Source organism: Mauremys reevesii, linkage group 1 (genome assembly GCF_016161935.1).
Source record: "Mauremys reevesii isolate NIE-2019 linkage group 1, ASM1616193v1, whole genome shotgun sequence".
Lineage (NCBI taxonomy): Eukaryota > Metazoa > Chordata > Testudines > Geoemydidae > Mauremys > Mauremys reevesii.
This window is the reverse complement of record NC_052623.1, coordinates 339237342-339261346: the sequence shown is the minus strand read 5'-3', so window position 1 is coordinate 339261346 and position 24005 is coordinate 339237342. Positions and strand designations below refer to the sequence as shown.

Sequence of the window (24005 nt, the reverse complement as noted above, 5' to 3'; positions counted from 1 at the left end):
TCTTTCCTGTGGAATTTACCCTGGAAAAAAATTGGTTCTCTGACGTGCTCTAATATGTAGGCACTTATGCCATGTTCATAGTGACCTCTGAGCATGTGACTCTGGGCCTCCTGGGAAAAGCCCAGGTGGTAAGAGTGTGGAGCTGTCTGGAGGCAAAATGAGGGCTAGAGGTGGGTGAGAAATGGTTTTCCTGTCCAGTGAGAGTTTGAGATTTCATTTTTTTCCCCCATCCTCAATTAGGACAAAAAGTAAAAAAATCTCACTTTTCATGGATTGGTAATCTGAAAATAAAGAAAAACAAAATCAAAATGTTTGTTGTGATTGACCCTGTACATTTTTAAAAGCTTTTTCAGTATAAATTTACTAAACTTTTGAAACAAAAAGTTGTTTTGAACTGGAAAACAAAGCTTTCATTTGGAGTGTGTGACATCTGACCATTTCAAAATGTTGTTTTTCAAATACAAAAATTGAATTGGGAGATCAATTGAAACCAACCCTTTCCTGCGAAGAATTTCAGTTTGGATGGATTAGTATTTCCACACACACACACAACATTCCCTCCCCCAAATGAATCAGACAATTCCCAACCAGCTTTAATGAGCACCTGTACGACTTAAAGAAGACACACACACATACACATCACCTCCAGGATAACTGAAAGATGGATAATAGAGCTCCCCCAATTACCCATCATACCCTTTCACCAGCGCATGTATGGGGGTGGGTGGTTGAACTAAATCTCTTTATGCCCTCCCCCAAACCCCACTCTGTCCCTCTGCGGGTGGGTCTGGGCCTTGTATTACGTTCACACCCTCTTAACTATGCTGGTCTGACCTTCCTGAAGATGGAAACAGGGGCCAGCAGGGGCCTCAGGATCTAGCCATTTTGCCTGGAGGTGAGCAGGCATTCAGAGGTACCTCAGTAGGTGTTCACAAAGCAGATGTACATAGGGTTGAGTACGAAAAGGAAATTAAAGGCTTATGGAAGTATTTGCTTCTGGCTGTTAGAGCCCACATGAGTTATTTGACTGACTAATGCAATTGCCAGATCATAAGGCAACGGTAGTGCTGTGGTCAGGACTGAGGTGTGCTGACAGCCTGGTGTGTGGAAACTTAAGCTTTGAGAACTTGCCCATACTACAGCTGCCATTAGCTAGCGCTAACCACTGTCCTCATAGGAATGAGCCACACCATTCATCAAATGTAATGAATCCCAACCTAAAACACTAAAGGTCTGATCAGGCCTGATTCTCAATGAAGTTATTGGGAGCAGTGGGTGCTCAGCACCTTGCAGGCTCAGGCTCTAAATACCTTGGAGGGAGCTGTCCATCTTCATTAACTACATTTTTATATTTTCTTGCTTAATCTCCGTTGACTGTCCTGAATATGGCTTAAATGAATTAAATCAATATACTTTAAAATAAATGACCTAAAGGTTTCAGCGGCCATCACACAAGGGCTACTCTGTAACATCTGTATGCAGTTCTAAGTCTGGCACATGCAGTAGTTTGTGACTTTGTGTTTATTTACAAAGGATAACATTGTGAATGCCTTACTTATGCTCCTAGGACCACTCATTTGAAGGCAATCACAGTTTGGTCCCAGATTCCATTTCTGCTTCCTCCTGAAGGACAGAGAATGATTTCTATCTTTTTTCTAAGTTTTAAAACTGTTCTGTGAAATCTGTAGTTATCATTCACGGTCTACAATGTGAGGCCTCAGATAGGATGAGTGACCAAAGAATGCAGTGGGATAATCTTTATCAACATTATTATTATTACAGTAGCACCCCAAGTAGGAAGACACAGTCCTTACTCCAAAGATTTATAACTCAGACTTAAGATTCCTAAATTACAAAGACACTTCAGGGTGGTTAAACTGATACCAATAAAAGGTTTGCCATAGCAAGTTCTTTGTGATTCAATGTTTTGGAGGCTTTAATTTTGTTAGGCAAGGCTTAGCGCATTTTAGACCAACAAAGCCAAAAATAAGCAGGCATAAGGAATATTAGGAAATTTCATATATTTTCTTTTTCATTGGGGCAGTATAATTCTGTCTGTGTATGTAACTCCAAATTTAGAACATGTGACTTCCTTCCTGGCTGAGGGACAGAGATACATAAACCACAGAAAGCCACATTTACTAGCTGGTTACAGCAACCTTTCAATTTAATTTTTTGTTGTTGAATTCTCTCATAGTAATTTACCTGTGTGGCTCTAGCTGTGCAGGGCACAGTCTGATCTTTATCTGGTTTAATTAATTGCCTCTGTGCCAGGGTTTTGCAATGCAAACTGCGAAGTCTGCGTTGAGTGCTTTAGTGCCATATATGATAAATGGGAATAGCAGTCTCTGCTGTGCATTTAAGCATGTTGTCCTATATTCTACATATCAGCCAAGTGTTTAAAATTGAATTTACTTAATTTTCTTATCACCATTCATAATTAATACAAATTTCTCTTAACATCACTGTTGCTACTTTATTTTAATGGAATTGTTTCCTCCTTCTGCTCTGTAAAAGCCTCCCTCCCAATTTCTAAAGCCAAAGACCTTTAAAGACAGGTCTCCAAACATTTGTGGTATGAATCAGTCCCCAGATGGCTTTTAGGGAGCTGTCAGTCTTTATTAACAAAATTTTACATATATATTTGTATGAGTGTTCAAGCACTTTCATATTCTGGAGGCGTTGTTATGGACAAAAATTAGCTTGTACAGTGTTCTCAGAAAGCGAATGAAAGAAGTTGTGAGTACTATCAGAGCCAATACATGCAGTGCTTTGTAAATGAATGTTCAGATGCAGTTTTTCCCAGAATTGACCCAGCTCTAAACAGGAATTAATTACAGTGTACAAAACTAATGGTATGGAATTAAAGAAACAGACAGCAAAATATCTCCAATCCTATTGAATGCCCAGGTGAAATCCTGGACCCATTAGCGTCAATGGCTAAACGCCCACACAGATTTCAATGGGACCAGAATTTCACCCTTTATTTGCTGCTACTCAGAATAACTTCAAGTACCTGGGCATAGCCCAGTTATTATTTTCACATTCTTCTCAGTACATATTGGCCATTGTTAAATCAGAATTGACTGATAAGTGAAAGAAAATGACAAATTAAAACCAGTCTAAATTTTGTACAAACAGGTCTTGATCCAAAGCCCACTGAAGTCAATTGAAAGACTTCCCTTGACTTCAACAGACTTTGGTTCAGGCCCCAGAAGACCTCACTTTTCTAAAGTAACAGCAGAAATAACTTGTAATAACACGGTAATTTTATTTTATTTCCAGTAACACAATTGAATTCTCTAGGTGATTGAAATATTCTTTTTCATCATGGTTAAGACTAAGGGTTTGATTCTGTGATTACTTACTACAGAATAGCTACTATGTTGAGAAATCCTATTAACTTCAGTGGAGAAGCCGCACTGGGATCTAGTGTTCCACTGGCCACTCTTCTCTGCCAGCAGAGGGAGCATTTCATCCAGTAACTGAGTGCTCTGGCAATCATGCAGAGAAAAACATCTTTATTCAGACCAATAACATGCAGTCAGAGGGCTATAAAACAAAATGTATTAGCTGAGAAATGACATTCATGGATTGTCTATAAGAAAGCCATGTTAGAAAACAGAAGGTACGAATGGTAGATTATATCAGAAACTATTCAGTGATATTTTTTTCCTTTAAGAACATTTCTAGACAAAAAAGAATACAACATAGTGAAAAGCATAGGGTTTCATTCATTTGCTGAACCATGGTGATGGAAATGAAGCAGAAGTGGCCAAGTAATTGGCCACAGTTTTCAAAATAGGTGCTTAAAGAAAGGCTCATAAGTCTATATTTAGTCCACTTCAATAAGTGGCCTAATTTTCAAGCCTGCTGAGCTCCCAGCAGCTCCCACTGACTTCAGTAACATCTGTGTTGAAAATCTGAGTTACCGTGTGCACTGCTTTCTCATTTGTTGAAATGTGGGTTCAGATACATCTGGTGACAACTGAAATAGCTTATGGAACAGGCTGAACACCTCTGGTCTAATACCCAGGAGGCTGACACCTCATAAGGACAAGTGATATATAGAATGTCAACAGAAGGGCAAGTACTATTGGCTCAGAGTGGGAAGATGGTATAGTATAGGTTTATAGGCAGTGGGTTTCTATGAAGGCAGATTGTCTTATTTTTTTCTGCACCCAGATTCCCTTCTTTTCAGTCAGACCTGTTATGAAAGGCCAGAACTGGATATATCAGTAAACGTATTAGAGTTCTCAATACTGATGTCATTAAAATGGGCTTTCTGGATTGTATGGGTGAAAGTCACAGGTCCTTTATCTAATTTACATTCACACCTTACTCGGGAATAACTCATTCACTTCAATAGAAATTTGAGCGAGGACCACGCAGTTTGTCCTCCTGTTAAATTAACCATTGAACATTTCTAAACAATCATATGTCACAAATTAAAACTTGCCCCACAGTGTTTGCATTCATACCCCAAGACTAGGCCCTGCAATCCATAGCCAGGCAAATGTCCCACTGAAATCAAAGAGGGCAGGTGCAGCGTTAAGCGATCACAAACATGAAAACAATTTCAATACTAGCCTCATTCACAGCTCAGGCCAATCAAATTCACACAAAAATTTAAAGAAAACTTCTGACTGTTAATGCCAATTGTAGTATAATGCCAAAAGATACATTTTTCCTTTGACTACATGGAGAGCAAAGTTTGTAGGCGTGTGTGTGGGAGGGGGAGTGTACTGACATGTGTTCATTGGGAATTCACAGCTATGCACTTGCCCAGAAACAGGTCGGGTACAAATGTTCGGGTCAAAGTTCACTCTCCTGATTGCTGCCATGAACATTCCATTGCAAGAGAAATGATTCTTGACAGTTTGGGTGGAAATTTCATTGAGTGCTGAGGCACTGGCATGCTGTCAGTGACATCCTCTCCTGAGCAGGTTTTGTTTGCTCAGCATGGGAAAAGTTATGGGCCAGGTTGTAGACAGATCCTCACAGATGTACAAGGACAGGGAGAGGCAGCCAGGAATCTCGCAAACCATTTCCTATTTCCCTTTCTCTGTTCCTTTTCTCAGTTTTTCCTATTCATTTTTACTCCATTTTTCGTTGAATATTTTCTCTCTACTTCTTTTTTTCCAGTTGAACGTTTGAGTTGCTTTCAAATCCATCCATTGAATAGGAGTCAGATCAAAATTAGATAAAAAGTGCTTGGTCCAATCGCTTTAGGCTGGTAAACTGATAAGGCAGAGGCACTGTATTCAGACAAGCATATTGCGATGTCTCAAGACGTGCACAATTGCTAGAGAGAGGAGTCCTCCTGAATCGTATCCTCTTCTATACCGTGAATGTGGTCACTTACTAAATTGGGTTCCTTAATTAGCTTTGGTGCATTGTTTTGCACAAAGCGCATGTTCTGGATAAAATGTAGCACATCTACAACAGTTAAGAGTAGTAGCCTGCAGAAGAACTACAAAATGTGTACAAAGAATTACCTAGAAGGTCAGTGGGCATAATATAAAAAAATCCCAAGAAAAATCTTAGTCAAAATTGATGTGCATGAGATAACTTGCTATTGTGCAAGTATGTCTATGACACCCTGTGGATAGCTTTTCAGTCCATGTTTGCCTATCTTTACAAAATGAAATGTGGAGAGAATCCATTTTGCCTTGAATAGTTATAGAAATATGTACAGACCCAGAACTTTATGGTAGGCATAAAGTACATACCAGGCCAGTTTTATTAAAAAGGTTGCAGCATGCCACTGCACACCATGACGTGTTTACACATACATTGAGCCAAAGCAAAGACAGCTAGATAACAAAGGCAACAGGAAAGCTACCTGCCTAGAAAAAGCCTATGACTCCCAGCCAACTTGAGGAACTGGTCCAAATTCTGCCCTCTGTTATACCTACAGTTACCAGCTTTGCCCGTTACTTTGGGGTATGCTCATTTATTAGGGTTACAGAACACCCCCCCCCAAAAAAAGTATTTCTATAAATATACTGCTTGTGTCACTTGTGTTCTTATACGGATACATACACACACACACATTAACAGAGCGCGTCTGAGAGGATCAGGTTAATCAGCACTCCCAAGCTGACCCCTTATATGTCCCTGGACTCAGCAGGCTGGGTTAAGCGGCACTTCCAAGCCGTCACCCTCTAAGGCCCTTAGACTCAGCAGGCTGGGTCGAACAGAACCTCCTAGCTATCACCCTCATATGTGATCGGTACTGCACCGGAATAGAGTACACCTGAGCAGGCTGGGTCGAGCAGCACTTCCAAAGTGCCACCCTCATATGTCCCTGGTTCAGCACATCTCTATCCCCTTTCATGTTACAATTGTTCTGGTAGTAACCCACTTGATGAGCAAACACCACAGGATTTTTGGGCGCTGCAAGGATCTTTTAGCTTAGGTATTAGGAGTGTTGCTGCAGAGCAAATGAGGAAACCAAAAAACACCCATGAGAGAGAGAGAGAGAGAGAGAGAAAAGCAACCAGCTTAATCATGAAAGTTACTTATTGCCAGGTAATAACCATAGGGGAGCCAAGCAAACCAAACAGTTATTATATTAAATCTAACAAATTTGATTATAAAATCAGGTTTACAAAACTTAAACTGATCACACAAGTCAGGGTCAGAAGGCTACACCAAAAGAGAGAGAGAGATGAATTCTCACCGCTCCGTGAAGCTTGAATCAATTGGGGGCCCCAGGTGGTGGTGATAGCTGAGGGTCCGAGTGCTGGAGACAGACAGAGCCCCCAGCACGATCAGTCAGGAGAAGATGATGTCCCAATGGAACTGATGCAGATTTTTGATCCAGGCATCAGAACACTTATTTGAGCATGGGTAGGGGTTTTTGTAGATAAACAACAATGGTTCAAGGGAGAACACCAGATTTGTTTGTGTGTAAACAAGGGAAAATACCAAGTTGTTTTGTTCAGGCTAGACAGAGCAGCTGATCATTCCTGGCTATGGGCGGTGTTCCTTGGAGGGAGCTCACAATGCAATTAGAGAGCTTCACTATTTTCGATAGCAATAAAGGATTTATTACTAGAATTGGTCTGATAACTGCAGAGCTGTGTGTGGGCGGGCGGGTTCATTAACATATAGAGCAGAGATCCCCCATCATGCAGTGCTTCCCCGCTTTTCTGGTCCTAGAGTTCCATGCTGTCCTTGCCTTGGAATCACTGTTCTCCATTCTGTATGCTAAGGGAGATGCTTCCTTGTCCCATCTTTGATGCAAATGAGGCTAGGGGAGTTTCCTTAATTCTGTCATCCTTATCCCATGGGTTTAGGTGTGTCGCCCACTGCCTTTTCATTGCTTTTTTATAAGTCTTTCTTCTGATGCAGATTTGGTTCAAGCACAGGCTGCAGGGTAAGGGGATGGGGGTCTTTTGTGAGTCAGACAGGCTGGGTACTGCACCCTGGTTCCCCAAGAACACAGAGCTGCTAGGTAACACTACTGGAGTTAATAGGATTGCATTTGCTTAAGTGAGAGCAGAACTTGGCTTGTAAACTTCAAACGGCTCACAATAGCAATCAGGAAAACAAGAAGAAATTAAAAATGAAACACTACCATGTGGAATGAATCCGAAACCTCTCGTCTTGGTAAGAGCACTCAGCAACCCATTGTATTTATCCAGATCAAATGCAGAACATGAGATATATTGAGACAATGTGAAGATGGGGTGGGAATGTGAAAATGTTCAAATAAAAGCATTACTTTGGCAATGTTGCGGAGGCTAACATGGGTTATGAAAAGAGAGCCTCTGAGGCTGACATAGAGACCTTCGGAAACCAAGCAGGCTGACGGGAATGGCCGTATTATGACAACCCTAAAACTGAGGGAAAGAAAATATAAAATGAGTGCTCAGCTTTTCACATGACATAGTTGAATGCTTTTTTGGAAAACACTCAATTCATAGACCACATTGACTTTTTGAACACAAATCCATCTTTTGAAAATAAAAAAAATCAAACTGTAATAGTGGAGAGTAAAATAATCTTAATTTGCATTTCTGTAATCTTTGACTAAGTATAACAAGGCACTTCATGGATGTTTAATAGTTTAACCCAGTGGTCCCCAAACTGTGGGGCAAACACCCCGAGGGGGGCACAGAGGAACTTTGGGAGGGGTGCACAGCAGGGCCCGGGCCAGCCCCCATGTGGATCAGGGAAGGAGCGCCACCCACTCTGCCCCCAGCCGCAGCTCCATAATGCCCCCAGCTGCAGCTCCTCTCCACCCCCAGCCCAGCTCTGCTCTCATTTCCTCTCCACCCACAGCCCAGCTCCACCTCCAGCCCCAGCTCCTCTCCCATCCCCAGATCTGGTCCCCAGCTCTGTCTTCATCCCATGCTCCTCTGCTGAGCCTACTGTGCAGTAATGGGGAGGAGGTGCGCAGGCAGATTCCATTACTGTTAAGGGAGGCGCAAAAGGAAATGTTTGGGCACAAGTGGGGAAACTTTCACAGTGAGATTAAGAGGCTTTCCTAGGTCATGAAAGACATCTGTGGCAGAACCATAGGCAGAAAACCTAGTCTTCTGACAGCAAGTCTTGCACTTTAACCATAAGACCATCCTTCCTTGCTTGCTGAATAATGCAAATGAGAAAAAGTGATGGACTCTTCTTTATCGTTCTGATCTTGCAAGATGCTGAAAGCCTCCTGTGAGGTGCAGAGCGCCCTCAACTCTCATTGAAGTCAATGGGAGTTGACAGTGCTCGGCTCATCATAAAATTAGGCTGCCTTTGACCACAAATTTGATCCATACGATATTGACTATGAAACCTGTTCTTCTTCTGAGTTGCAGAAGAAATTGAGAGTGTTAATAGGAATTATGTGCTTTCATCCAGGAGAAAACCTGCAATTGTATGGATGACAAAAGGCACATATCTTTCCCTACTGATACACATGATATATGGTAGGAAAGCTCTGTTGAAAGAATTATGTATTGTTAAGTATTTTAGAGCATCCTGGACTGCCTGTTAATGGGACCTATTCCTCTTTTTATTAATGAAAATACATATTTTGAGTCCTCTGGAAAGGTGAACCTGCAATACCCTAATGAGTTATGTACTATTCTATACTGATTGTTGTAACTGTACACAGAATTTAACAATACACATACAAGATACTATTGCTGCCTTAAAAAACTCAGTTTAACTCACAAATTAAATTGTCCCAGAGTAATATAGCATGGAGACATTGATGAAGAGGTTAATTTAGGAAGACTCTGAAGACAAACTGGGTTAACCAACAAGTTGACATTCCTTATGAAAGAAAATCTATAGTTCATTGATTCTGTTTCAGCTTTCTGCTCATTTGAGTTTAGTCCATACAAAGCATGCTGAATGAATGGAAGGGGTCTCTGATAACTGTTAATTAAAAGTACTCATAATTTCAGACAATATTTTATCAGAACTTTTTTATACCCTGTGGATGGCTCTAAGAGAAACTCCTAAATGAGTTTGTGTAATTCTTTTGGATGTGATGACCCAGGCTTAGTGTCAGTGAATCGTGAAAAGAAATGAGTTTCTATAGTGTATGGACTGTTTATTTTGTGTTTTGTTTTTTGGCTTGCTTGGTGTAACTTGTAAGGAGTAGTTACACCTAAATAAATAATCCAGAAAACAAGAGGGAGAGCCATACTAAGGTAGGAGTTTACAGAAGAGATATTCAACTTCCATAAAAAACCTCACTACAGCTAACTAGAGTGTCTCTTTAAGGGCTGTGTGTACTCTCAGTTAAACAGTAAGATCATTCACAATAACCCTATTTCTTGACTTCTAATAATGGAATTTCCAACCTGTATACAGGTTAGAACATGTCAAATAATTCATACATTTTCTATTACTTGCCATTTTCCTCTCTTTACCTAGTCACAAATTGTCAGTGAACAAATTAAGATTTTTGTTGAATGTATTCATTTTACAGTTATTCAGGGGAATCTCTAAATAATTCTTGGTTGGCAGCTCATTCACAAATACTCCATTGTGAATATTTATATTCAGAATTTAAGATTTTTCACTGGAATCATTGACATGGGATGTTTTTATGCACTAATTGGAATGAGGCTGCTATTGTGGACACCCACAAGTCTGAATTTACTTGTTGATTGTTGATTAATATGGAAACTTAATTTCTTGTTTTTTTCCAGCAAATAATTTGCTGGAATATTTTTAGAAAGAGCACTAAAGTGGTGCAAGAGTAGTTAAAGGAGTTCATTGAAAATTAAAACAAATATCCATAGGTTTTGGGGAGGGGGGGTCTGCATTATTTGCCCAGCTCTATTACAGTTTCATGCACAGACCTAATACAGAGAGGGGAAAAGTAGATTACAAAAACAGATTGAAAAGAGAGATAATTGATGTATTGCAGTTCATGCCAATTAATGGAGAAAAGAAAATTCTCGGAAGAAGATGCTTGGCTAATCCTAAATCTCACTACAATTCTAGGAGGCCTCCAGCATACAAAGAACCTGTCTACAGTAAGAAACATTTTCTAGTCAGTTTTCAAACTGGTTCAGCTAAACCAATTTTAAAACCAGTTACAGCTGTATCACACAAATACGGAACAGAGAAAAAGTGTGTTCATTGTATAGTATCCTGAGAATTGAGTGAGATTTTTTTCCTGGAATTTCAACCCTGCCAGAGAATATTCCTTTTGTTTGTTCTAAAAAATTAAGGCTAAGCAGCTAGTAATTTGGGATATGGCTGCCTTCTACGTGTTTTGATTCCTCACCAGAAAAACAGTCTATATCTCCCCTGACCTGAACAAGACTTGTAAACTTTGAGAAAATACAGAAAGCTTTTAGAGGAGCAAGATACAGAATAATTAATGCCTGGCTGCATACAATGGAGATCTCTTTATGCTTTTCTTAACATGGCTTATTCATGTTTCGAATACTACTGATATAATCACTGGCATTTTTCTTAAACACTTCCAAAGGCTAGAGGCTTGATTTCACAGATCTCTCTCCAGTTCATACACTGTCCTAATGTTGTCTGTGTTCCTTTGCTTTTTCCAGCCCTTCCCAGCACTACATCCATAAGAACTAATTGAATTCCTCACTTCTCAAAGTGCATTATTGCCCAAACATACAGTATTTTGGGCAGTTGAGTAATCTGAATGCATAAATGAAAGGTCTTTTTTGACCCTGTCATTCTGGGAATGTTTTTATTAGTTTATTAATTATTCTTCCAAACCACACTAAACCTTTCTAACTGAATGTCCCATGCTCAAAAAACTCAGGTTTTGTTACAACAGAAAATATATCTTTCTCCAAAGTGCCTTGGCAAGGTTAATTAACTTCCTACATTCAAGTGAGTAGTCTGAAAGTCTTAGGGCCAAATTCAGAGGTAGCACATAACACGGTATAAAATCAGGGCCGCCCCGGGCGGGGGAGGGCGCAAGTGGGACAATTTGCCCCAGACCCCGGGCCCCACGAGAGTTTTTCGGGGGCCCTGTAGCAGGATCCTTCACTCGCTCCGGGGGCCCGGAAAACTCTTGTGTGGCCCAGGCCCCCGGAGCTTCTTCCGCTCCGGTTCGTCGTCGGCACTTCGGCGGCGGGTCCTGCTTCGGCAGTAATTCAGCGGCGGGGGGCCCCTGCCGCGGGTCTTCAGGGCACTTTGGCGGCGGGTGCCGGAGCGGAAGGACCCCCCGCTGCCGAATTACCACCGAAGCGGGGGGCCCCCGCCGTCGAAGACCCCAGGGCCTGTATAGACTGGGCGGCCCTGTATAGACTCGAGTACATTAATGTAGATCCCCCTAGAATCTCTTGAACTAAATTGGACTCCATTAGACGTATTTACACTTGTTCTCCCAATGGTAAGAGAATCTAAACTGAAGTAATTGTTTATTAAGGAGGCATAAGGGTATATAAATTAAAGTGAGACTACTCAGGAAGTGCAAGGTTTTGCAGGACTGGGCCCTATATTTAAACTATGTTAAAATTAGGTTCTGTATTGACAAAATCCAGGAAATCTAGATTATGAATTTGAATATCCATCCTTAACTAATCCCACTGCTGCTTGGTCTCTGAACAATGGATGATTAAACAGGGCCATCCATCAGACTAGCAGGAGTTGGAAGGAAAATGTATGAAATTTATGTTGGCTTTGAATCTTCCACTAACAATTAATAGTGAAACTGCAGGATCCTACAAACCCAACATTTCTGAAAAAACCTTGTACATACTAATGGCTCCAAGGTGCAATGTTGTGAGTTAAAGATGGAATTTTTTTCTGTATGCCCTATGCTTTGTCACCATAACCTTAGGGTAGCATTTGCTGGGTGATGTATATATGCAGTAATTACTTAAGTTTAAAAAGGTGTTTGCAACAGTTTTGTCCTTAATTCTGAATTTTCAGGATTAGTCTGTTTTCAGTCAGATTTTAAATATTATTTTGATACTTGTGTGCAATTTTTGATGTTCATTGAAAAAAAAAACCCAGAAATATTTTCTGACACTGTCTGAGAAATCACTCACTAGAAGTCTTCATTATTTTGTTCTGAATGCACTAAACCATAGCCACCAGATACTATTATAGTTGTTACATGCATACCAACACCTACTGCTGATATGGTCTAGCAGGAATAAGAATGTCTGTATAGATAAGTTTGAATCGTCTTTGCTTGTAAAACAAAGGACATTCTGTAGAGAGTGCAAAATTAACTAGGATTATTGAATCCAGAATCTGGCCCCATTTCACATGATTATTTATGGTTATTCACACTTTAATTAGGCATTAAGAACAATATGAAATATATCACATTTGTCATCCAGCCACTTCAAGTACAAGATGCTCCTTTTGGCTTAAGACATAAATGGTGCAATGCTCATTACTGTAATGAATTCATGCCAGTCACCATAAATATAACATCATCTTCAAACACTTACGAATGTGTAGGACTTTTTAAATGTTCAGTTAGAATGAAGCAGTAAAAGGGAAACCATGGTGATTTTTTATTATTCCAAAGATTGTTTTTTTACATCATCATTTGCAGTTTTAGTTGCTCTTCACATGGAGATTTTCTTTAAATTACATTTCCTCCATTAATGTAACATTTAAGGGGAAAAGAAGTTAGCCAACATATCTGGTAAAACACATTGAAACTCATTTGGACATAAGAGAATGGGATCAATTAAAATAAGAACCAACCCAAACTTTCAGTTAAAACTGAAACTAAACCACACACAGCTATTTTAGAGCTCTGAGGAAAGAGGTACAGAGAAGTGACTTGTTCAAGGCCAAAAAATGGGACTGTCTTCACTAGAGATGAGCAAAGAATGGATTTTTTGGTTCGCTGGCACTTTAGGAAAACTACTAATTTTTTTTTACCCAAAACAAAAACATTTTTTGGAATATTTCCAGCAAATTGAAAAGTTGAAAAAATTTCAAGTTGAAACATTTTGACAGTACTGTAACATAAGCATTGAGTCAAAATGTTTCAGTAAAATCAAAATGAAATGTTTCATTTTGTTTTGACTTTCAGCATTTTGACAAAAGCAAGCAAAGGATTCCCAAAATGTATACAGGAGGTGAAGATGGTGGTGATGCCTATTTCCTTTAGCCCCAGAGATTAGGGCACTCCCCTGGAATAAGGGAGAGCCAGGTTCAATTCTTCCCTCTACGTAATGTGAAGACGGGATTTGAACTTGGATCTCTCCCATGGCAGGAGAATGTCCTTGTCCAATGACTATTTATTGTCATCATGAATGACTAAATTGCGACCATGAATGACAATGAATAGTCATTGGGTGAGGAAAAGAGTGAGGATGATGGGACAGCCTGGTAGTTGAGTCTCTGTCATCCGAAGTGAGGCTAAAGCTTATATCCCATTGGGATAAAGCTTATAAGAGAGGGGGCATAGCCACCACCTCCTCCTCCTCTTGCATCCATTTTGTGAATCCTTTGCTTGCTTTTGGCAAAATGCTGAAAGTCAAAATGAAATTAAACGTTTCATTTTGACATTACCGTTTCCAACCTGTGCTATCAACAGCCTCCCTGAATCCTCCTGCCACCAACTGGGTCCAACAGATCCATCTTATTCAGGAAGAGGTCATGAACCACCTATAAGAGGCAAAAAAAGATCTACTGGGGCATGAGAACCATCGTCGACAAGAAGCACCAGTATTCAAGGTAGGCCGGAAGATGTGGCTCTCTGTCAAACATCTCAAGACCACTCAACCCTCTCAGAAATTGGACCACCAGTTCCTGGGACCCTTCCTGACATGCTAGTAGAATAAAGTGGCCATTTTGTGACCCATTTCCTTGCTTTTATCAAAATACCTGAAAATCTAAATGGAATTTTTCAGGTAAAAATGAAATGTTTCATATCGATATTACCAAAATGTTGACTTTTTTTTGGTTTGGTCAATACTATTTGGCAAACTTGACACAAGTTAGTGAATGGTTGGTCAACTTGAATCAACAATTCATTCAAAAAAAATCACCCAGTTCTTCTCTTCACTGCAGTGTTAGTTTGAGTTATTTACACTTAAGCTAACTCTTCTTGAGTTAGCCAACCTTAATTGAAAGTGGTTATGCTGCAAAATACAACTCGAGCAGAACAGAGTTATTACATTAGCAGCAGATTGGCTGAATCCCCACTGCATATCTTGAGCATCATCAACATTCAAACTCCAACCCATACACCTGACAGACCAGACTACTTAACTCAAGATAGAAACTTTTGTGTGTGGATGGGTGCCAGGTTAGGGGAAGCACTGAAGTTATATTTTGAGCTAACAGTGCAGTGAAAACAATCCCAATGAGCTGGAGGCAAAGCTGCGAACAGAACAAATGTCTCCTGACTCCCAGTTCAGTAGACACTATGATTTTTCCAACTTAATTGCATGGATGTCATCATATATACCATAGAATTGATATATACAGTGAGTTATGTGAGGTATAACTAATCTATATCTTTTATAAAATATATATCTAAATTGACAGATTCTTAATCAGTTCCATTTTATCGAGTTCTTAATCTGATGATAATCTCCACTGTCATTCCCATAGGTTAAATGGAAAAACATCTTGTCAAGATATTGATTGGGCAAGATGGAATTTCCTTCTACTTATTTTGTCTCTACTTTTGCATAAAATTATATGAACAATTTAACATTTCCTAATGGCATGTGTGGATCTCTTTTTCATAATCTAAATATTGTTGGGAGATTGACCTACTTCAAAAATCTGTTCAAACAAAAGAAAGATGTAGCACAGTGGGCACTCACTGCCATGGTGCCTCCTGCTGGTCAGTCTGGGAATTAGCTCTTCTAGCCTCAGAGCACCTCCTGCTGGCCAGTGTCTTCCTGCCGGTACTTGCTTTCTCCTGATCTCCACCACTTATAGCACTTCTGGCCCCGTGTCCATCCCAGACCCGGTGCCCCTTACCTTGTGCCCCCACACTCTGGGTCTCCCCTCCCTGGGGAACCGCAATCCCCTAAGCCCACCTCGCCTCAGTGACCCACTGCCAGTCTTCATCTGCCCCTTCCCTAAGGGGCAAACTGCAGTCTGAAGTGGTCACTCATCATCGGCAGGGGGATTTGGACCTGCGGCCTTTCTAGCCCCAGCTGCCTCCCTGCAGCCCTAGTACCCCCCTTCCCCAGCCTTTAGAAAGGCCTCAGGCTGGAAATCATATGGCCAGAGCTCCTCAGCCCTACCTGCCTTTCCCCAGCCCTGCTCTGCTTCAGGTACCCTGCTTGCTCTCCCAGACAGCCTGGTCCTCTCTGCTCCTCAGCTGGAGCAAGTGTCTCTCACTCCCTCAGCCTGCCCTTTTATCAGTGTCAGCTGGACCCTAATTGGGTCACACCTGTGGCTGTTTACTAGGGTGACCAGACAGCAAGTGTGAAAAATTGGGGGGTGGTGGTGGTAATAATAAGAGCCTATATTAGAAAAAGACCCCAAAATTGCGACTGTCCCTATAAAATCGGGACATCTGGTCATCCTACTGTTTACCTAACGAGCCTCTGTGATTTTACCCTGCTGGGTAACCATTTTTCATTGTCGTATGAGCACCACAACTTGAAAACTGCAGAGAATGAGCCACAAACAATGAACACTAGTCACTTTTAAACCATCAAATCTGGAGTCAGCCTATTTCCTTTTTCCATAGCCCCGTCTAGCCAAATACCTGGGAAGCTGTCTTTTATAGCCAAAAACATCACAAAATGGTTTGGCTGACTACTCAAAACCTGTCAAAAAGTGTATATTTCAAACATCAAATATTAGTCACAGGGTAACCACAGTTTTTTATTCTAATGTTAAATAAAAAGATCATATGGGACCAATATTTCTTCCAGGAGTTAATAAATGAATTCACCTTGAGCTGACATTCATTAGATCATAAAGTTCTCTACCATAAACATGAGGAATAAAGAGGCAATTTATTGAACTGGATGATCAATGGAATAAATCTATTTTTCTTGCTAAAGCTCACAAAGAATTCCTAACAAGTTAAAACAACAGCATATGATTCAATTGAAGGGATCTATAAAACAATGATACTCCAGGTTGTACAAAATCAGAAACTTTTTCAAGCATTATGGGTCTCATTCTCAATTCATATACATCGGGGTTGGCAACCTCTGGCACGCAGCTCACTAGCTGGATTTATAACTGTGTACAATCAACGTATATCAGGAGTCAGCAACCTCTGGCACTTGGCTCACCAGAATAAGCACCCTGGTGGGCTGGGCCAGTTTGTTTACCTGCTGCAGCTGGAGGGTTCGGCTGATCATGGCTCCCACTGGCAGTGGTTCGCTGCTCCAGGCCAATGGGGGCGGCGGGAAGCCGTGGCCAGCACATCCCTCGGCCCGCGCCACTTCCCGCAGTCCCTATTGGCCTGGAGCAGCAAACCGCGGCCAGTGGGAGCCGCAATCGGCTGAACCTGCAGACGTGGCAGATAAACAAACTGGCCCAGCCTGCCAGGGTGCTTATTCTGGTGAGCCAAGTGCCAGAGGTTGCCGACTCCTGATATACACAGTAATAAATCCACTAACTTCATTTATGCCTTACTGAGGGGCAGATCCTGCACTGCTAGAGACAGTGAAAGCTTTGACATTGACTTCAGTGGATGCAAGATCAGGCACTATTGTGTGATTGGAAAAATGCCCAATGACAATGTTCAAGTAACTTGTCCTTTAACAGGAGCTGGAAACTGTGCGCACTTATGTATCTGACTATGCAATAGAAATCTGTTTGCTAGTGCAGGTGACCCATATACTATAACATGTTCACTGTTACACTCCAGAACTGGGCTGAAGACATCATGGTTTTGGTTTGGAAAAACCAAGTCAGTGAGATTTTGCAAAACCAAAACTCAGGTGACTTGGAGCCAGGCACCATTTTGTCTCAATGACCAAAGTTAAGGAAGGAGGCCATTTGGCACATTTTTGTCTCTTCTGTCTAAGAGGCAAATCAGAGTAGTTTTTAATGTCTTGTTTTGGCTAAACCTCATTAGTCAGGCTTTGTTTTTGCAAAACTCAAACTGAGGTCAGTGATGGGTTCTATTTTATCAGCACCACTAAAGTACACGTCATGTCTATTATATGTAACATGTGCATGTGTACTATATGCAACAAGTGCATAGTGCCCCAAGAAGAAAACACTGCACACACATCACAGTTTGTTGTACTAATATCTGTAAAAATGTGAATGTTTGATGGGGTTTGGGAACTCTAGGTTCATACTTGTCTACAAGTTAAGCATAAGCTTACTGATCTGTAGTGCATATGTAGCAGTATGACAAGCAGTGACGTACAGTGTCTAGAAGAAAAAGCCTAGGATCAGATCTATAAGGACATTGTTTGTTTTCCCCCCTTATTCCTCTCTTCTCTGTATGACTTAGCTCCCATCATTTCTCTGCCCATTCTCTTTTCTTTACTATATGTACCCCTTTGGCTACATGCTTCATAACCACTTCTTTGTCGTCTTCTTCCTCTCTTTCTTCCATGGCTTGTACCAATTGGCCATCTACTCCTACCTCCAACCTCTCTTCCAAGTGTCCTCTCATGAAACATACAAGCCCTAGTCTTCTCTAAAACACATAGAATGAATAACTGAAATTACACCCTAGTTTAGAGTCTGTTCCTGCAATCCTTACATATGTGATTGGTCCAGAAAATGAGTAACCTACGATTAGTGTCCACTTATGAACATTTTGGTTTAAGTGACTTGCCCAGCATCACATAGGAACTCTATGGCAGAAACCGGGATAGAATCCATTTCCCAGGGCAGCAGCCAACTGCTTTAACCATAATACTGTCCTCTCTCTTCTTGGAACCCCTGACTCATTCACTACACACCTTCCAACTCTGCAACACATGAAACAAGAATCCTGCTGACAACAGTCTCCTCCAGGACGCAGCCCTGGTTAAGCCCCAGACCAAGCCCATCTGGTGCAATGAATGAGGCAGGGTCCCTTGGGAAAAGTACTATATGATCATGTAATTAAAAATCATATCATAATGTATATGCAGTAAGGAGACAATTTAAGGTTGCTCAGGCAACCTTAATCCTGGCATTTCTTAACTTTCGAGTGCTTGTCTTAGCAACCTCAATAATGTTCTCTTTATGTAGTTTTGTGTGTGTGTGTGAGAGTATAATATATATACACATGTGCACACACATATATATAAAATAATCATACATACATATGCAATTAATATGTAGGCTGAGAGTTTCAAAGCTCCTAAGGGATTTGGATGCCCAATTCCCATTCAAATCACTAAGAATCCCTAAAATCTCCTATGCTGAGCACAATGCCTGCCTGAACTTTGCCCATGCCTACCCTCTAGCCAGTTTTGAGAGAGACATTTTTTGTGACTAAAATAAAATCACTACATTTCCATGAGACAAGAAACTTTTGTTTGGTCAAGACTACTGCGTAAGCATATATATATATATATATATGTTATTAGCATGTGGATGGTTTGTCATGTGGCCTATTCACTTTCATCTGTATTTAGCCTTTGACCTGACTTTTGACCTTTCACCTATTGGTCCGTACCTAAATTTATGTCGGTGTTAGCCCTTCACGTACTTGATGTGTGACCTCATAAATTATGCAGGGTCACACACATTGTCATGGAACAAACAGAATAGCTGGAAGATACTCTTACTGAACAAAACCCATAGAGAACAGTCATGTGCACCATTTTGTCACCTACTGAAGAAAAATTATAAAGGCTGGGTTACCTAGCACATCTCTTGGCAAACAATTTTAGTGGTTCATAGTGATTAGTATAGTGGGTGCCTAAATAAATAAATAAAACCAGGAGCCAGATCAATACACCCATTGTAAAACCTGTTGGATGGGGTCAGGGCAAGGAAAATGCTAGGCCAGATGCTCAGTCGGTATAGATTGATCTAGCTGTATTGCGTTCATTTGAATTGAACACAATTGATTTGCACCGGCTCAGGATCTGGCCCATGTGAATTTATAGCAAATATTTCCAGTGCTGCAGTAGAAACACCTTTTCTAATGAGATTCCCATCTGATTTCCTGCCTCTCTTCTCAGAGATTAAGGGAGATATGAGATGCTGTTCTCTGAATGCCTTAACTCCGAATGTTCATATCACCATGATCCTACTTGACATAAAACTGTGCCTTCCATTATATAAGTGGCCACTTCAAATCCAACCCAAAACAAGAAATAACAGAAATCTATTCAGTGGTCGGTGTGAAATGAGTTGTAGGCTGTGGCTTATGCTGCAGTGACAGGAAATATGAACATCATAGTGCAATGATTAATAGTGGAGGTTTCGGAACATCAATTTTAACATTAATAGGTAGCATCAGCGGAGAGCACAAGATTTGCATGGACTAGGATACTTCCCTCCCTAGAACCTTCTCATGTAGAGATGGTCCCTCATTACAGGGTTGAAGCACATTTTCGGGACAGCGTGGGAAAGCTTCCTCTGCATACACACCACCTATTCTGTAGGAGTAAAATTCAGTTGTCTGGAGAGAGCCAGAGCCAGCTCTATGCATCACTTAAAGCCTTGCATCTGCCATCTGCACAGGAGTGAAATTTACTCTAGATAAAGAGGATTCTAGATTCAAAAGATCTCATTTTAGCACCTTGCAATCCTCCTTTTCCAGCTCAAAAAAATGCTCCTTGTTTAAATTTTCCTTATATTATTTCAATATAGTTTTGATTTTCATTTTATTTTCTCTAGGTACAATGTTTGTTAAAGGGGAAGAAAGACAAGACAAAATGAAAACATATGTCTGCTATAATAGTGTGTTTTGCTCAATAGATTGCAAAGGCTATCATGACCATTTTACTATTAGTTAATTATAGTTCCTGACATTAAATTAAAACAAAATCCTGTGCACAGCTGGACACATCTCAAGTGGAGCAAAAGCTTCACTATTCCTCGCAGCACAAAGGTAACCTTATTTTCCATCACTCCTATCTGTCTCATAAGCTTTCATGAATGTTACACATTACTGCTTAACAAAGCATATTTTTTAAAAAATTAGTATATTTCTGGATTTTAGTAACTTGATGGTCCAAATTCACTAAGGAGCAGTGAGTTTGCACACTCAGAAGTTTTTACATCGCATAAATCCATCAGTTGTATGCTTTCTTAACCCCTAAAACCATGTTTACACTAGACAAATGACATGCCACCCAGTTCAGATACTACTCATTGTTGAGTACCCAGAGCAGTGACTTATCAGAAAGTGGAAGTTAGGCAGGTAAGTGATAGATCTATGCAATACATTAGTCTTCACACAGCATTTTGAAAACGTAAAGTGCTATATAACTGCTAAATATTATGAGCCAGATCCTCAGCTGCGTTGAACTTGGTTTGATCCACTCTGATTTAAGCCAAACTAACCAGCCAGCTGGGGATTCTCTTGTCATCCCTTCCTGTGTGGAATATAGTTAATGTAGATGCCTTTCCTCACTACCCCCAGTGTGATGGGAAAAGCTGCATTTTCTTTTGCTTTGGAATGGCCTGCTGCAGGGGACTGTTGTAGCTGGTGCAATCGAGAGCAGCCCTGAGACTGCTGTAACTTGCTTTTCTGGATCAGACAAGCATCTGGTGACCTAAGAATTAGGGAATCACAACATTGGGTTTCAACCATCTGTGCACTGCTCCATCAGCCTTGAGCTGCACTGGGTCCCAGAGAGCCAATCCTGAGGGAGGCAAGGAAGTTATTAAGAAATGGGCTCGTTAGAGCAAATTTATAGAAAGGTGCCCATGGAAAGCAGGCCCTGCATAAGAAAGGGGAATAAAAATGTTTACCTAGCCCAGTAAGGATGAAGTAGGAAGCTGAAGGACAAAGTACTGCCTTAAAGTTTCTCTCTCTCTCCCTGGTACTCAAAAGGTACCTATTACGGTGGTATCTAAGCACTTCACAATCTTTAATAGTTTTTTTTCCACACCACACCCCTGTGAGACAGGAAACTACTACAATCCCCATTTTACAGATGGGGAGCTGAGGCACAGAGAGACTAAGTGACTTGCCCAAGATCACATGGGAAGTCTGTAGCAGAGCAGGAAATTGAACCTATATCTCCAAGCATTCCCTTCAACAGTCTTTGAGAAGGAGGGATGGTTTATTTTATCCCCTGAATAGTTTCCAACTGTCCTGGTTTTGGTTTAAACAGTAATCCATGCAAATTGCAGCCCAGGCAAAGGTCTGTGGCAGCTGGAGGAGGCAGGAGGAGTGCAAGGAAGTAGAGAGGTTTCCCCTACGGAGTTTCCTTCCAGCTACATCTCTGTTGTACCTCTAGCTGCAACTCCTGCTACAGAAAAAGCAGCAGCCTGTAGACTGAATATAATGCAGGAGGATCCAGCTAGCAGGACATAGGGTGGAGACTAGAGGTGTACAAATAAGTGATATTTTGATTCTCTGGCAGTTCCAAAAAAAATGGGAGAGAGGAAGGAGGGTGGGAAATCGGTCCAGGTAGGCATGAAACCCAGGGCTTTGGAATTTTCAGCCAATAAAAAGAGTCAGAAAATTTGTTTCATATTGTGTATGTGTAATAAAAGCAGAGGAAATGCAGGAATAGATTAATGCAAACTGAGAAGGCCTACTGGTAAAGGCACTCACCTGGGATGTGAGACACTCAGCTCCAAATTCCTGCTTTGGAGCAGGGACTTGAGTGCAGATCTTTCACCTCCCTAACAAGTGCCCTGTCTACCGGCTAGTGAGGGGTGGTGCTCTCAATCTCTCCTGTTGGAGCTGTTCCACATGTCAATAGTCAGTGAAGCCTGGGATAGAACCTAGGTCTCCCACTCTCAGGGGAGCGGCCTAACCACCAGACTATGGAGCCATTCACACACTCTGCCCCCCGACCATGTGAATCCAAGTCTCCAACTTGCAAAGTGAGAGCCCTAGTCACTGGAGTGTTGGGTATGAGGGATCACCATGACTTCCTCCTCAAGGGGGTTTGTGAATGTTACCTAAGGTTTAAATCCTCTTGTGAATTTCTTCCCCTGCCTCCAAAGAACACAACATTTTTCATTTTGATAATGTCCAAAATGTCCAAACAAACCTTTTTTTAAATTTTCCAAAATCAACACAAATTAGTAAAATGTTTCAATCAATTGGAGTCTGCCTTTTTTGGGTGAAAATTTTCAACTGAAAAATTTTGCCTGGCTCTACTGGAGGGCCCAGGTACTACCCTCCTGAACATTCCTTCTCTATCCTCACCTACTCAGACAATGAACCTACACATCACCCAGAGCTAGTGCCAGGCATAAGTAGACTAAGTAATCGCTTAGGGCTGGAGCAGCTGAAAGAGCCCCCTATTAATTGTTAGTATGTGTTATGGGTGCATGGGGAGGGGATATTTCTGCCAATGGGCTAGCAGTGATGCTGACTCCACCTATCTTTCATCACTCATCTCATCCCTCCCAACTGTTACCACTTATCCACCCTTAACTTTGCTACATGAAATTTGAAAGAGGACAAAATAATATTACCGGGTTATTATAAAATCCCAATTGCTACTTAAGGGATTTATTTCTAATATCTGTAAGCATTAATATATACTACAGTGTTACTCTCTAAAAAGAAAAAAAACTGCACAGTGAAAACTGGGTTGCCAGACAATACAATTAATATAATCAAAATACAAACCTAAGGGCTTGTTTACACAGGGACAAGAAGGAAGGTTAATCCAAATTAACTAAAGGTGTACATTTCAAGTGGGATTGATGAACTGCATTAAACCCCTCTGTAGATACTCATTCAGAATTAAAGTGGCCTTAATTTGGTTTAGCTTAATTCACATTAAACTAAACCAAATTAGGCCATGGTAGTTCTGAAAGAGTGTCTACACAGAAGTTCAATGCAATTTAACTAAACCACTTGACTTTCACATATTTAGTGAATTGAGATTAACTTTCCTGAGTGTCCCTGTGTAGAAAAGCCATAAAATATTATATAATCAACAGTTTATCATACAAAACAGGTCAGTCATTTAAAAAAAATAATAATGTAAAAGCCTCATAGTTTTCTATAGCATGGGGTTATATTCACTTGGAAATGTGTCCTGTACTGTGAAATTGTTGAAGCTCTCAGTGGGACTCCACTAACATACACTTTCAATCTTAATTCTTTTATAATATTTTTGCTTCCCAAATACATACACCCAAATAGCACACAAGTTGTGTATTTGTTCAAAAGCAATTATTTTTCCTTCCATATATATTTTTCCTTCCACTGCATGCTAATTTACTAGAAGTATATTTTCAAGCATTTTAAAAATGAAGCGAGATTTTTTATTTAAGATGACAGAGACATCTGTACTAATGTCTCTGGACTAATGATTATCTAACATTTTGTGTGCCTCTTAAAAGGATCTTTTTTTTTTAAGGGCAGCACTTAAGAACTCATTGCCTTTGGTCTTTTACAGGGAGTGACACTGATTTTATGTGGCATTTTAAAGAACATAGCACCTGTGGTATTTTTAAAAGGAGTGATACTGATTTTATTGGACTTCTTAAGACATCACTGTCTGTGT

At 40.7% G+C, this 24005-nt stretch overlaps 1 long non-coding RNA gene across 1 annotated transcript; it reads right to left on the bottom strand.

Moving 5' to 3' along the window:
• On the bottom strand, positions 1-22182 carry LOC120385343. The gene is made up of 4 exons (XR_005589380.1): positions 22088-22182; positions 3383-3494; positions 1556-1623; positions 1-281 (listed from the first exon to the last, which is right to left on the bottom strand). It is a non-coding gene; the product is annotated as an uncharacterized LOC120385343 (long non-coding RNA).
• Between the last annotated feature and the right edge of the window lie 1823 nt (positions 22183-24005).